At 39.9% G+C, this 17,128-nt stretch overlaps 1 non-coding gene across 1 annotated transcript; it reads right to left on the reverse strand.

The window, feature by feature from the left end:
- Positions 1–1,177: 1,177 nt before the first annotated feature.
- On the reverse strand, positions 1,178–1,285 carry LOC148577306 (small nucleolar RNA R71). Its single transcript, XR_015904331.1, has one exon. It is a non-coding gene; the product is annotated as a small nucleolar RNA R71 (small nucleolar RNA).
- Positions 1,286–17,128: the final 15,843 nt, after the last annotated feature.

Raw genomic sequence — 17,128 nt, forward strand, 5'->3', positions numbered from 1 at the left:
AACTCTTGAGTTGGAAGGATTGAAAGAAAATTTGTAATTGGGTTAAATGTTGGATTGCTATCCTGTCACCAATGCCAATCCCTTTGAACTAAGTGGGTTGTAACTTGTGAACAGATCTGGCATTCCCACTTGTTTGACTTTCCCTTACCTAGTAAAGGATAACCAAACAGAATAACCATTAATTATAAATTAATCTTACAATCACACCATCAATGATAGAGATTCTAACCAATCAATTCTCAGTCAAGGCTTTTATTTATATTATTTAAAAATCCTCAATTTAAATTCCAATTTACTTAGCTCAACTTCTTGGAACATCTGATTAATAAAACAGCATACTTTTCTGCAACTCGTTGGGAGACGACCTGGGACTTAAAACTCCCAGTAAATTTAATTGAAATTCTCTGTGACACATTTCTAAATTGATAGGCAGATTTTTGGTGAGTTAAGAACTATACTTGCAACGTAACCATTTTAATAAATTTTTAATTCACCAACTTCTGCTTCCCATCAATTTTTGGCGCCGTTGCCGGGGAGTTGCAATAGAGTGCTAATTTTATTAATTAGAATTTATTTATTTGCATTTTATTTAATTTTGCTACTATGAGCTGCATGTTTTTTCCGTCAAATGACACGTTCACTTCCTGATCCGCGCTTGCTAATATTCGATCCTGAAATTGAAAGGACTATTTCACGAATAAGGCGAGAACAGCGTAGGTTAGCCCGTTCTGAGGGCGGATCTGAAAGTGAATCTGAGGAAGAAACCAGCCCCCGTTCTACTGATTTGGTTGTTTTACGTGCAGAAAACATGGCAGCTAGAAGAGTTACCATTCAGGAGGAAGGAGCTCTTGATTTTACAATGCAACCATTTCAAGCGCATCATCCAGCAGTAGCTACAGATTTTGAAATAAAGACCGCACTACTAAATTTGATGCCCAAGTTTCATGGCCTACCTGATCAAGAGCCTATCAAGCACTTGAGAGATTTCCAGGCAGCCTGTTCTACTGTCAGGCGTGATGGCACTGATGAAACTTCAATTCTGCTGAAAGCTTTCCCGTTCTCTCTTGAGGGAAAAGCAAGAGAGTGGTACTACACTCAACCTATAGCAAATGTATCCAACTGGGATACACTCAGAAAGGAGTTTCTGGAGAAATTCTTTCCATTTGAAGTTACTGATAAACTGAGGAAGGATATCTCTATAATTGTTCAGGATGACAATGAGACTCTCTTTGAATACTGGGAGCACTTCAATAATCTTCTGGAAGCATGCCCCCACCACATGATTGACAAGATTGTGCTACTCAGATATATCACACAAGGTATGAGGCCCCAAGATAAGACCACATTGGAAAGTGCCAGCAATGGGTCTATGAAGAAGTACAAGACCACTGATGAAGCTTGGCAATTGATCAATGATTTAGCTGAATCTACTCGGAACCACAGACAGAAGCCAGGCCATTCAAAAGCTGTTGCAGAAGTATCTTCTGGCATAGAGACTGCTGCTCTAAATTGAAGCATCTGTGAGATGACCAACTTGCTGAAGCAAATGCAGTTGAGTCAACAAGCTCAGCAAACTCAACCGCAGCAAAACCAACAACTAGTTCCACAAAGAATTTGCAGAATTTGTGCTGATTACAGCCATTACACTGATGAATGCCCGCAACTCCAACAAGAAGACAACATGGTGGCATCCACTCACAACTTCTATGACCGCCCCAACCAAGGGTACAATCAAAGTGGAAATAATAACCATGGATGGCAGGACAATTTAAACCAAAATTGGAGAGACAACAATAATAGGGGAGGCAGAGATAATCAGGGAAATCAGAGGTGGAATAATAACAACAACAGGCAGCAAAATCAACCTTACCGAGCACCTCACCTGAGGCAAAACCAAGGACCACCGAACAATCAGCAGCAAACCTCTCAATTTACTCATTCTTTTGTATCTTCTAATGAAGATTTATTACAAGCTTTTGAGAAAAGACAACTGGCCATGGAAAATACCATCGTGAATAGTATTAATGCCAGTCTGAATGGTTTCACCTCTACTCTGCAAGCTTTTATGACACAACTTGGTTCAGCATAAAATTCCAGTAACCAACCTTCAAGCACCACTAGAATCCCCTCTCAACCATTACCCAATCCAAAGGGAGGCATTAATGCCATCACCCTGAGGTCCAGAACCACACTGCAGGAGAGGAATCAGGAGGAACCAAGCTCACCAGAATACGCCTCAGCTGAAGAGGTGGTAGAAATCGAAGATGTTGAAGAGGAAAAGGACATACAGGATATAGCTGAAGAGATAGCTCAACCACAGGAAGAAGCACAAAAAGACGCAGGTCCCTCAGAAAACACTACTCCCATTCCATTTCCACAACTTGCAAGGAAGCCCAGGAAGCAGCTGGAACCTGATCCTAAAATGGTAGAAATATTCAAAAAGGTTGAGGTAACTGTTCCCCTTTTTGATGTTATTCAGCAGGTACCTAAATATGCAAAGTTTCTAAAAGACTTATGTATCCATAAAGACAAAATTAATGAATTAGAAACTATTCCTTTAGGTAGTTCTATATCTGCTTTAATGGGAGGATTACCTGAAAAATGTAGTGATCCAGGTCCTTGCATAGTTAGTTGTACTATTGGTGGTGTAGTAATTTATGATTGCATGTGTGATTTAGGAGCATGTGTCAGTATAATGCCTTTGTCTATATATGATGTTTTAAGGCTCCCTCCCTTAAAAAGGTCGGCAGCTCGTTTTGTGTTAGCAGATAAAAGCATTATTACAGTGGCTGGAGTTGCTGAAGATGTTTTGGTGAACATTAAAGGGCTCACATTTCCCACTAATTTTTATATCTTGGAAATGCCCCATAATGATTCAGATAAGCCATCATCAATCCTACTTGGAAGACCATTCCTGAAGACATCAAAATTCAAACTGGATGCTTTTTCAGGAACATACTCCTTTGAAATAGAAGGCCGCATAGTGATCTTCAATCTGAATGAAGTCATTAGCAACCCCCCAGAAGATCGTTCTATCTTCCAGTGTGATGTCATAGACGAAAGTGTGGCTGAAGTCCAAAAAGAAGAGTTTGAAGAGAGGCACACTGGACAAGGTCCGAGTGTGGGGACCCTCTTAACTGACAATGAGGACACTTCACCATTTTCACAAGCCCCAGATAATCCAGAGCCTGCCCATTATCAAAAGTTAGAATTGAAACCTCTCCCTCCACATCTCAAATATGCTTATCTTGAGGATGAGAAGAAGCTTCCGGTTATTATTGCAAGGGAACTGACTTCTCAACAAGAAGAGCAGTTACTTGATGTACTGAGGAAGCATAAGAAGGTAATTGGGTGGAGTTTGGCAGACATAGTGGGAATTAACCCTCAAGTATGCGAGCACAGAATATTTTTAGAAGAAGGAGCAAGACCTGTCCGTCAACCCCAGAGAAGATTGAATCCCACCATCTTGGAAGTTGTCAAAAAGGAAGTGACCAGACTATTGGAGGCCGATATCATATATCCCATTTCAGACAGTGAATGGGTAAGCCTAGTACAAGTGGTGCGCAAGAAGTCCGGAGTCACTACCGTGAAGAATGAGCATGGAGAGCTCATAACAACTAGAGTTCAGAATGCTTGGAGAGTCTGCATTGATTATAGGCGTCTCAACCAAGCTACCCGTAAGGATCACTACCCACTTTCATTGATCAAATGCTGGATCGCCTGTCAGGTAAATCACATTATTGCTTTCTAGATGGTTACACAGGTTATTTCCAGATTTATATAGCTCCTGAGGATCAGGAAAAGACTACTTTTACATGTCCTTTTGGGACTTATGCTTATAAGAGAATGCCCTTTGGCTTGTGCAATGCACCAGCCACCTTCCAAAGGTGCATGATGAGTCTTTTCTCTGATCTTATTGAGGACTGTATGGAAGTTTTTATGGACGATTTTAGCGTTTATGGTGATTCTTTTAACCTTTGCTTAGATGAATTATCTAGAGTATTAGATAGATGTGTTAATACAAACCTTGTATTGAATTTCAAAAAATGCCACTTTATGGTAAAGCAAGGAATTGTATTAGGACATGTGGTATCTAATAATGGCATTTCTGTAGACCCAGCAAAGGTGAATGTTATTTCTAGTTTACCTTATCCCTCTTCTGTGAGGGAAGTCCGTTCATTCCTTGGCCATGCAGGTTTCTACAGGAGATTTATTAAAGACTTTAGTAAGGTGGCACTTCCCTTATCCAGATTACTGCAGAAGGACATTGAGTTCGAGTTCAGTGAAGATTGCAAACAAGCATTTGATAAGCTGAAGACTGCTCTAACTCAAGCCCCAATTGTGAGAGGACCCGACTGGAGCCAGCCGTTTGAGATCATGTGCGATGCTTCCAACCATGCAGTAGGAGCAGCGCTGGCTCAGCGTGAAGGTAAGGATCCTTTTATTATTGCCTATGCGTCTAAGACTTTAGACACTGCCCAGTCCAATTATACTACTACTGAGAAAGAGCTACTTGCTATTGTTTTCGCTCTGGACAAATTCCGAGCTTATTTACTTGGTACTAGAGTAGTAGTGTATTCGGACCATGCAGCTCTAAAGTATTTATTAGCTAAAAAGGAATCCAAACCAAGACTTATACGTTGGATACTGTTGTTACAAGAATTTGATTTAGAAATAAAGGATAGGAGTGATAATCAAAATTTAGTAGCGGACCACTTGAGTCGCCTTGAATATATTAAGGATGATTCTACTCCTATAGATGATAATTTTCCTTTTGACAACCTGCAAGCAGTATCTGAGGTAGCCCCTTGGTATGCACCTGTTGCTAATTATTTAGTTAGCCGCACATTTCCTCCACATTTTTCTAAACATCAAAGAGACAAGCTGAAAAGCGAGTCTAAATATTATATATGGGATGACCCATATTTATGGAGATGTGGCGCTGACCAGATAATTAGACGTTGTGTACCTCAATCAGAATTCCAGTCCATTTTAGAGGCTTGTCACTCATCTGAGAGTGGAGGACACTTTGGCCCTCAAAGAACAGCTAGAAAGATCTTAGACTGCGGATTCTGGTGGCCTACTCTTTTTAGAGATGCCACTGAGTTTTGTAAATCTTGTCACCCATGCCAGAAATTTGGTAACATATCCAGGAGGGATGAGATGCCTCAACAATATATGCTTTTCTGTGAAATTTTTGATGTATGGGGCATTGACTTCATGGGTCTATTTCCAAATTCTAGTGGATATTTTTATATATTGTTAGCTGTGGATTATGTTTCCAAATGGGTGGAAGCAATTCCTACCCGCACTGATGATGCTAACACTGTTGTTTCCTTTGTGAGAAACCATATTATATGCCGCTTTGGATCACCACGAGCGATCATGAGCAATCAAGGCACCCATTTTTGTAACAGGAGACTAACAGGCTTGATGAAGAAGCATGGGATAATCCATAAAGTTGCAACAGCTTACCATCCATAAACTAATGGGCAAGCCGAGGTGTCAAACAGAGAAATTAAGCGTATGTTGCAAAAGATAGTAAAGCCTCATAGAAAAGACTGGAGCATCAAGCTACAAGATGCATTGTGGGCATACAGAACAGCATACAAGACACCCATTGGGATGAGTCCCTTCCGCTTGGTTTATGGAAAAGCTTGCCATCTCCCAGTTGAAATAGAACACAGAGCCTTCTGGGCAGTTAAGGAGTGCAACATGGGAATTGAGAATGCTGGAACTGAAAGAAAGTTGCAACTGCAGAAACTAGAGAACCTTCGCCTGGAAGCTTATGAGAACTCTAGAATATACAAGGAAAAGATGAAAGCTGTGCATGATCAAAACATCAAGAAGAGAGAGTTCCAACCTGGAGATTTTGTTCTCCTTTACAAATCTCGACTGAGGCTCATTCCCAGTAAGTTGAGATCAAAATGGGAAGGTCCATACAGAGTAGAGAAGGCTGAACCGTACGGAGTCTATCACCTAAGCCATCCTTCAAGCTCTGAACTTATTAAGGTTAATGGACATCGCCTGAAGCTATACCATGGTGAGAAGGTGCAGAAAAATAAGGAGCTTGAGATCTTCCGCCTGGAAGATCCCCACATCGCAGCAGATTGAGCTATTGGAGCGTCCAACTTACGGACGTAAAAGCAAAGTGCTTGGTGGGAGACAACCCACCGCGGTATGATCGTTTTTTTCTTCACTCTTAGTTTTTCTTCTTTAATAACTCTTCTCTTTATTAGTGCTTTCGTGCTCTTTCAATTACATATCTTTATCTTTTTTTAAAAAAAAAAAAAAAAAATTTTGCTGCGCGACGCGATCGCACCAGCGACGCGTCCGCGTGGCAGGGGGAGTAAAGAAAAATATAAAATGAACAGAAAGTTACGCAGGAAGAGCGCTGGAGTCGTGCCAATGGCACAAATTGACCCACGCGACCGCGTCCCTGATGTGTTCGCGTCGCATGGGAATCATAGCCTCCCACGCGACCGCGTGCCCCACGCGGCCGCGTGCCCTGCATTTTCGACGTAAAAGGGTGCACAATGCTATATTGTGCGAGAGTGGTGCTGGATTGGTGCTGGAAGCACAATCCTTGTCACGCGACCGCATCGCCGACGCGGCCGCGTCAATTACTTTCTGACGCACAATCACGCGATCGCATGACCCACGCGATCGCGTCACCCAATTTTGGCTATTAAAATAAATTAAACAGAGAGTTGTGCTGGAGCGAGGCTACACTCGCGCCAGCAGCGCAACACGGGTCACGCGACCGCGTGACTGACGCGATCGCGTCATATTACCTGATGCGCACCCACGCGAACGCGTGCCCTACGCGGCCGCGTCGCATGCGCCGCACAGCTAAACCCCAATTGCCAAATTATCTTATCTTTCTTTCCTCCAAATCCTAATTTTTTTTCCCTCCTTCTTTCTTCTTTCCCCCCTTCCCCTTTCTATCTCACCTCTCACTCTCTCTCTCTCTCCTCCATTAACAAGGTTTTACCTTCTTCTTCCTTCTTCTCTTTTCTATCATTCTTATTCTATTATGTATATATATTATTATTTTCTTTTTCTTTTCTTTTTTCTTTTCAAACTTTTATTTTTTTTCTTCTTTTCCTTTTACATGGTGTTAGAAACCTTTTGAGTCATCATCCCTCATTATATGCTTGTGGATTATTGCAAATTGTTTGACAATTATTTTTTTTCTCCTATTAAAGGGATTGCTTGCATGTTTATCTTCATATTTTCTATACCCTATTCACCATGCATGCTATATGTTTGTGAAAAAGCTCATGTGGCATTATGCACTTCTCTATGTTGCTATACTATTCAATGCTTGCTTTTCACAACTTTTCCTTATTATTTTATTAATTAGATTTAATTGTCAATACAAACGTGATAGTTTGTTACAAATGGTAATCTAAACTGGACATTGAATATTTGATATATGCTACTCATGCCTTTGCCTGCATGCCAATAAACCTCTTGCATTCTATTGTCCTACATGCACTTGCTATATTTCTATTGGTGAGCTTTTCACATGTAATCCGGACCATGTGTTAATGCCATTTATCTTTATTGTGCATTGACTATCACTTACAATACCCTCTTCCTTGCTTTATCTCTTTGAATTTAATTTCCTTTCTCTTCCCTTCTTTCAGGATGGCCACCAAGAAAGGAAAAGAGAAAGCTACTTCCAAACCACCAGCAAGAAGAGGAAATAAAAGAGCATTAGTGGCAGAGCCTTCTTCAACCGCAGTCAAGCCCTCAACAAAAAGAGTTAAGAGGATAATAAAGGTGGACGACAAGGAGAAAGCCTTTCCAGCAAAGGACACTACGTGATTTCCCAATCGCTACTGTGAGCAGATGTTCCCTATCCTAGCAGAAAGGAACTATAATAATGAATACCTTCTTATCCTCCCGTCCAATATTGCCGCCTTTGTTGAGCCGCAAATTGAGCGAAGACAATGGGGTTTCTTACGGAGACAGCCGAGGCAGGTCAATCTCTCTTGGGTAGTTGAGTTCTACTCCAACTTCTACATACCGACCCTGCAGTCTGTTTATGTCCGGCAGAAGTAAGTCCCCATCACAGAAGAGGCCATTCAGCAAGCTCTGAGTCTTCCCCCTATTCCAGCAAGAATGGACGCTTTTCAAGAAGCCACCCTTCAGCGCCAGAGATACCAATTTGACCGGGACTCCGTTCTCGGAGTCATCGCTTTACCTGGCAGCCGTTGGATCTACGGATACCACCGTACCCGCCCTAAAGGAATCTTGGCTTCCGCACTTACCTTGGAGGCCCGCGTATGGGCACAGATCATGTCCCATTACGTCTTTCCAAGCACTCATGAGTCCTCCTTCACTGCAGACATGGCTGTTCTACTATGGTGCATCCTTACAGACCAACCTTTGAATCTCTCAAGACATATCCGGAATGCTATGGAACACGTACAAATCGCGGGCAACCTACCTTTTCCCGCCCTGGTCTCAGATCTTGTCTCAGCAGCCGGAGTCTCCTACAGAGCTAGGGACACCAAAGCCATGCTTCCACGGGATGATCAATATGTCCCTAACGGGAAATACCTCAGACTTTTAGCAGCCACTACAAGCCAGCCTACTAAGCCAGTTGAAGATATTCCTTCTTCAACACCACAAACATCTACCACTGAGAAATTGCTCCAATAGTTACTTGAAAAGTTGGATCGGCATGAACAGAAAGTTAAGATGAGAGAGCGCCGTAACAAGCGCCGATTCACATACCTCAAGGAGCTGATCATGGGCAAATTCAAGGACTCAGACACTCCGGACTCCACTTCTTTTACCAGCACCGGGAGCCATGATGGTCCCGACTGTGGAGATACTGCTACCAGCCCACCCCTGTTTCTGACAGATGGCACCGAGGACGGTGCAAAGCCTTAAGTGTGGGGAGGTCGGTCAGTACCTGACTTCCGAAGGTAAATTATCTTCTCTGGCACCAATAATTAGGATATTTTAGTTAGATTTTCTTTCTTTTATAGAATAGAATAAATTGCATAGGTTAGAATAGTTGCATGCATGTTCTACTTGATTGAAAAGACAATAAGTTTCTTTTAAAAATCTATCTTTGGAACAAAATTTTACTAATTTTTCAAAATTTTTATGATAAATCTGCTTGAGTTGTATTTGGAACATGATGTTTGAGCTAAAGAACACAACCTGTGAAAGATTTGAGCCTTTATGTATGGTTACATTATTTAACCATAATCATTTTATTCTTGTGTGTTTACTTCTCTATGATTGTAATCTATATTTTGTTTTATCTTATATGTCCAATATTTATTATATTTACATGCTTGCACATGATTGAGGCCATTATTTGTTTAAACTCACTTATCCAAATGAAGCCTACCCTTCTCAATTACCTTTGTTAACCACTTTGAGCCTTTAATTCCCATTTGTTCGATATTTTACCACATTACTAACCTTAAGCCGAAAAAAAAATTATATATCCCAAATTGAATCTTTGGTTAGCTTAAGATAGAATTGTGTGTGCTAGTTAAGTATGGGAAATTATGGGAACAAAAGTTGTTGAGGGAATATGTCATGAAAATTTAAAGGGATTTTGGATACCTACTCATGTGAAAATATAAGAATGAAAAATCTATGTGCATTGATAAGCTTTATGTATTCAAAAAATAAAAAATAAAAAATCAAGAAATAAGGGGACAAAATTACCCCAATGTTAAATTCAGAATTCAAAGATCAATGCACAGATGATAGAATTAAAATACAAAGTTGAAACATGAGTATGGGTTGAAAAAGGGAATTATGGGTAGCTAAGCATGAATTTAAAAGTATATAGAATATATGTATATTAGGTGAGAGCTTAGGTTAATTAAAGATTCAATTTATAAAGCTCACTTACCCATATGTATATCCTTACCTGCACCTTGGCCCCATTACAACCCTGAAAAGACCTTATGATGTTTGCATTGGTATATTAACTGTTGTTGATTGGTTAAGAGAAAAACAAAAGCTAGAAAACATGACTAGAGAAGAATAGAGTGATTACCCTATACACTAGAGATTAGAGCATACATACATTATCAGTGAGGCTTCAATGCTTGAATTCTCATGTTTCCTGCTTTCATAAGCTATCTTCTTGCACTTTTATCGGTTTTATTGTATGATGATAGAATTAGTGGAATTTGATTTGTAACTGTTTTGAAGGGCTTATTTACTTTTGATCAAGTGGACAATAATCATATAGTTGCATTTATTTATATATGTAGGGTTGCATTGCATTTCATGAGTTTCTGCATGTTCATACTTATTTCCTTGTCTCCTTCAATTTAGCATGAGGACATGCTAATGTTTAAGTGTGGGGAGGTTAATAAACCACTATTTTATAGTTTATATTGTGTTTAATTGTGTGGTTTTGTCATGATCCTTACCCACTTATTCATCAATTTAGCATGCATTTAGATTTCCTTCCTAAATTCAGTACATGTTTGAAAATTGCTTCCTAGAGACTTTAATTATTTATTTTTAATTCTCCTTTATTCCATTCGACGCCGTGATCTGTGTGTTAAGTGTTTCAGACTTTATAGGGCATGAATGAGTTGGAGATTGGAAAGGAAGCTAGCAAAAATGGAAGGAACACAAGAATTTGAGGAGATAACCAGCGAGAAGTGACGCGGTCGCATGGCTCACGCGACCGCGCGAAGGACCACAATTCGCAGTGACGCGGCCGCATGGCTTGCGCGACCGCGCGGATTGGAAAGCGCAAGCTACGTGGTAGCGTGGACGACGCGAATGCGTGGAGAGGAAAAAGCGCAAGCGACGCGTCCGCATGGACGACGCGATCGCGTGACATGCGCGATCTTAATAATCTGCAGAATTCGATGGGGGCGATTTTGGACCTTATTTCGGCCCAGTTTTCTGCCCGGAACAGCAGACTAGAGTCAGAGAATATGCAGAAACAAGGGACACATTCATTCAGTAGTTTTAGATATAGTTTTTCACTCTCTTAGGTTTTTCTCTCTAGTTTTTAGAATTTTAATTTTCAATTGGTCTTAGCATTCGAACAGTGAGAAGAGTTATTTCCTCATCAAGACTTCATCATTCTAGTTTGTTCTCTTAACTTGGTTCTATTCTTCCATGTTCTTTGTTATGTTCAATTTTGTCATTCAGATACTTTTATGATTATTTAATGCAAGGATTATTTCTTTTTAATTCAATTTCAATTCCAATAATCATGTCTTCTTTTAATTCCCTTTCATGCACTATGGATTCTTTATTTACAATGCGTGAGTAGTTTCCTTACTTGATGGGGAGTTGATTAAAAGGAACTCTTGAGTTGGAAGGATTGAAAGAAAATTTGTAATTGGGTTAAATGTTTGATTGCTATCCTGTCACCGACGCCAATCCCTGTGAACTAAGTGGGTTGCAACTTGTGAACAGATCTGGCATTCCCACTTGTTTGACTTTCCCTTACCTAGTAAAGGATAACCAAACAGAACAACTATTAATTATAAATTAATCTTACAATCACACCATCAATGATAGAGATTCTAACCAATCAATTCTCAGTCAAGGCTTTTATTTATATTATTTAAAAATCCTCAATTTAAATTCCAATTTACTTAGCTCAACTTCTTGGAACATCTGATTAATAAAACAGCACACTTTTCTGCAAGTCGTTGGGAGACGACCTGGGACTTAAAACTCCCAGTAAATTTAATTGAAATTCTCTGTGACATATTTCTAAATTGATAGGCAGATGTTCGGTGAGTTAAGAACTATACTTACAACGTAACCATTTTAATAAATTTTTAATTCACCAACTTCTACTTCCCATCAACTCACCTTGGAGGCTCGAGTGTGGGAATAGATTATGTCTCATTACGTCTTTCTGAGCACTCACGAGTCCTCCTTTACTGCAGATATAGATGTTCTCCTCTGGTGTATCCTTACAGACCAGCCTCTCAACTTACCAAGACACCTCCGGCATGCCATGGGATACGTACAGATTGCGGGCAACCTACCCTTTCCTGCCTTGGTTTCAGATCTAGTCTCGGCAGCCGGAGTCTCCTACAGAGCTGGGGACACCAAGACCATACTTCCACGGGATGATCAGATTGTACCCAACGGGAAGCACATCCGACCTACAGCAGCCACTACCAGCCGGACCACAGACCCGGCCGGAAATATTCCTTCTCCTTCCACCTCACAAGCACCTTCAACAAATCAGTTGCTCCTACGGATACTTCAGAGGTTTGACCGGCTTGACCGGCAAGCAAAGCAAAGAGAGCGTCGTAACAAGCGCCGATTTACATACCTCAAGGAGCTAATTGTTGGCAACCACCCACCTGAAGAAGAACCAGACACTCCAGACTCTACCTCACCTACTAGCACCGGGAGCCATGACGACCCCGACTGTGGAGATGCTGTTACCAACCCCCCCTTTGTTCCTGACCGATGGCACCAAGGATATTGCCAAGCTTTAAGTGTGGGGAGATCGGTCAGTACCTGACTTCCGGAGGTAATCTCTCTCTCTTAACACCAACATTTTAGTTTTTCCTTGGTTAGATAGAATATATTGCATGATAATAATTGTTTGCATGCATGTTTGCTTGGTTAAGCAATAAATTTCTTTTCAATACTCTATTTTATAATATTTCACTAATTTAAATTGAAAATTTTGTGTTAAACCTGTTTGAAGACTGTACATTGGAACATGGTTTTTGAGTTAAGAACACACAACCTATGAGATTTGAGCTTAATTACATGGTTACACTATTTAACCATAATATTTTATTCTTGTGTGTTTTCTTCTCTATAATTGTAATCTTTATTTTGTTCCACTCTATATGTCCAATGTTTAGTGTATTCGCAATCCTTGTGCAAAAATTTCCTAACCAACGATTGGACGTGCACCATCCACCTCCAAGCTAACCAATTACAACTCACCTTACACCCCCAAGACCTCCAAGGCTGTCTCATTTCTTCATTTTGGCCAAAATTTACAAGAGAGAAAAGAGAGAAACTTTCATGACACTTAAATCTTCAAAGCTTGATTTTTTCTGAACTAAAACTCAAATCAAAACTCTGATTACACCAAAATGATCCTCTCTTCTTCCTCTACATAACCATGTAACTTATCAAGGCTGGAAATAAGGTTTGATGGCTGTCTCTTTCCCCTTTGAATCCGGTTTTCAAGGAAGCAAGCTTAAAACATGTGTTTTCTTGATGTTCTTCCTTAAATCTCTTGCTTAGCTTGACTTGTGAGCTAAGAATCTTCAATTCCCAACACATCTAAGGTGAGGAATCCCTTCCTAACATGTTGATTAAGGTTTGGTCAGTTGAGGTTTTATGGATTCAAAGTTGTTCTTATTGTGTTTTAGGAAGAAAAAGTACTTTAAGAACACTTCAAAGAGTAACCAGATTTGGAGCAGCGAATCAAGGTAGGGTTTGGTAAAATTAATCTTGATTAATTGTGTTTGAGTTGTGTGATTATGATATGGTTTGGTTATGCTTGAAATTGATTGTTTATATGAGTGATTCTTATTGAAATTTTGGTGAAAATTTGATGAAATTTGATGATATTCAAGCTATGAAGGCATGTTCTTGTGGCTGCTGGAATTTCGAACCCTAGGACTCAAATTAGGGTTGAATTTGTGTTGAAATCCAGTAGGAAATAAGGGGCTTTGTGTGTTTTCACTTTCACTTGTTAAATGCTTGTCTTGTCCCCTGAGTCTTTTTAATAAAGAAATGTTTGAACAAGAAGTAGAATAGTTCCTTTTTAGCAAGAAGTGAAATAACAGTAAGTGGTGGTATATACGTTTGATTGTGTAGTAGCTCACTTATAATGAATAAAGGATAGATAGTTCTCCTCTTTAAGTGAAAACTAGCATGCTGTCTATGAATCTTAGTAAATAAAAGTCCTTGGTTGAAAGAGAAACAAACAAAAAGAAAGAAAAAGAAAAGCCAAAAGTGGCAGCAAAAACAAAAGAAAGCAATGAATAAGGCTAGACACCAATAGCTTGGACCTTAGGACATATGCCTGTGGTGCCTGTGTACTAGGATCTGCTTGGATGATTAGGTTCTAGGGAGTGCTTTAACACTGTAACTTGGGTTAACTAACCCGGAATTATCAACCGAAAGTCCATTATTAAGAGCAACCTAGTTACAAGACATTTAGTAACCCAAAGAGGTGCTAGGCATCAATGTCTTAAGAAGAATTATAAGCCAAGTGTCTGTGGTAAATATGTGTGGAGTACAAAGAAACTGATACAACACATGACACTGAGCTAAAGCTTACAGGAAAAGAAAATAAAGAAAAGAAATTACCAAGGATGAGTAAATAATAAGAGGTTATAACATTATGTTAATTGATGCTTGAAGGAGACATTCTATGCCTAAAGATCAATAAGAGTTGAGTTACTGCATTTTCTGCATAAAACCCCATTAACTAATAAATGATGCTTTGCTGTATGAACATCCCCTTCTGTTCATTCTTTCTTCTTAATAATTCAGTACTTGCTTAGGGACAAGCAAGATTTAAGTTTGGTGTTGTGATGCCAGGGCATCTTAGGCTAGTTTCACCAGCCTTTTTCTTTGTTTTTAATACGTTTTATGTACTTTCTTGAGTTATAAGTAAGCAATTTGGGTAGAAATTCATGCATTCCTAGATTCATCCAATTATGATTAATTTGATGCAATTTCATGAGAATTATCCTATAATTACTTGTGTGCTAAGAATGATTAGAATTCTCATGACTTTAGCAAGGCTTTGATGCATGTATTGGTTGATGATAGGTGAAAGAAAGGAATGGAAAGAGTTGAAGAAGGAGCCTGGAGAAGATGAAGAAGAAGCAACGTTGGTGTCTAAGTTGGACCACCAACGTTGGAGGAAAAGCAGAGCAAGTCTCTGCACAATTGGCTGATGCTCAGGTTTGAGGGAGCGTTGGACCGCCAACGTTACCCCCAACGTGGTGCTGAAAAGTTCAATTCTGGAGCTAAATAAATTTTGAGCGACGCGTACGCGTGAAAAAGCAAAATTTTCATATTCACGAGCAAGCGTGAGTCACACGCACGCATGGAATGGAAAAATTGACCATCCATGCGTATGCGTGGGTCACGCATACGCGTCACAAAATAAACGTTGGAGGTCCAATGTTGCCTCAAATGCTGCCACTAGCATCCGCGATGCCAAGCCCAGAATTTGGAGTTGAGAATTTTGAATCGACGCATACGCGTGGATTGGAAAAAGAGCAATGCACGTGTACGTGTGAATAAGCAAAATCTCAGAATTCACGCTTAAGCGTGATGCACGTGTACGCGTGGGTAAGCACAACGTTCGCCCTCCAACGTTGAGTCAAATGCCAATGACAGCAAAGTATCTGGTTTTTCTGGTTTTCTTCTTACATGGCGTTTGAGTCAACGTTGGCCATCAAACGTTGACTCCAACGTGAAGCATCAGACTCTGCAATTCAAACCAATATCTTCTCAATAGCAAGGGAAACCAATTGGAGTCATTTCAACCCAATTCCATCAAGGCCAAAAGCCCAATTTCAGAGATTGAAGATCAATGGAAGAGAGTGTATAAATAGCTTAGAATTTAAGTTAGAGGGGGCTTTTCGATTTTTCATTTTTTATTTACTACTGCACTTTTCACTTCAGAATTTTCTGTTCAATTTGATTTTTAGAATGTATCTTCCAATTATAATTTCCATTTTGAGAGCTATGAACAACTAAACCCCTTTCATTGGGTTAGGGAGCTTTGTGTAAATTCAATGGATCAATACTAGTTTTTATTCCTCTTCTTCTTTCTTTTCTCTTGATTTTACTAGAAAGCGTCGTTCTTAATCTAATTGGATAGTTATCTTGGGAAAGAAGCTATTCATAATCGGATCTCCTCAGAACCTTGGGAGAGGAATGAGGAGATCATGCTAGAATTGCTTTCTCACATTGGATTAGATTGGGGTTTGGAGGGATATAGTGACATGTAATCCTACCAATACTTTGATAAATGAATTTGTGTGGTATAATCAGTGACCAAACTTCATCTCTTCTTATGAGCACTTAAGTCAAGGAATTGGGCAATTGTTCATGATTAGAGAGATTAGATTACCAAGGAATTGGGATCTAATCACTTAAGATTGCTAAGGAGATCAATGAATGCATTGATTGAGGAAGAGATGAGAATGAATTTGATCTGGAGAATTCTCACATCTCCTGACCCCAATGAGTTTCCCCATCTCTGATCTACCATTTCTATTTACTTTCTGTTCTTTAATTTCATGCTAAATCCCATTCCCTTTTAATTTCTTGCAATTTAAGTTCCTGTTCTTTATTTCTAGCAATTTAATTTTCTGTCATTTAATTTGTTGCAATTTAAGTTTCCCGCCAATTTTACTTTCTACAGTTTTTAATTCAATTCTGATTTCGCTCAACTAGCATTATTCTCCAATTAACATTGCTCAATCTACCAATCCCTATGGGATTTGACGTCACTCTTCAGTGAGTTTTTACTTGACGACAATCTGGTGCACTTGCCGAAAGGAAATTTGTTGAGAGGCAAATTTTCGCGTATCATAGTCTCCATTTTAATCCAACTAGTATGACTTTGTTGGCAGCTTCTGCCTGTCCGTTGGCTTGTGGGTTTTCTACGGATGTGAATTGGTGCTTTATTTTCAAGTCTGCTACCAAGTTCCTAAAACCTGGGGAAAGGGTCCGAGGAGGTCGAGTCCCTATTTTGCGAATGGCCAGGGTGATGTAACACTGATGAGCTCCTTTGGTGGAGCGATATGGAAATTAGTGTGCTTCTGACATGGTGGGCACATTTTAACGAACTTGGTTGCTTCTTTTTGCAAAGTTTTCCAGAAGAACCCTGCTCGGAGTACCTTTTTGGAAAGAGCTCGTGCCCCCCAAGTGGTTGCCACACATGCCGCTATGTACTTCTTCCAGGACTTCCCTTGTATTAGAAGTCGGTACGCATTTTAGGAGGGGTGTTGAGATCCCTCTCCTATATAAGATGTCGCCCACTATAGTGTAGTACTATGCTTCTCGTATTAGCCTCTTTTTTTCCTTCTTATCTATGGGGAGTGTCTCTGACTTGAGGTAGTTAATTATAGGGGCCATCCATCCTTGATCCTGA

Source organism: Arachis ipaensis, chromosome B1 (genome assembly GCF_059453495.1).
Source record: "Arachis ipaensis isolate K30076 ecotype BB chromosome B1, ASM5945349v1, whole genome shotgun sequence".
NCBI lineage: Eukaryota > Viridiplantae > Streptophyta > Magnoliopsida > Fabales > Fabaceae > Arachis > Arachis ipaensis.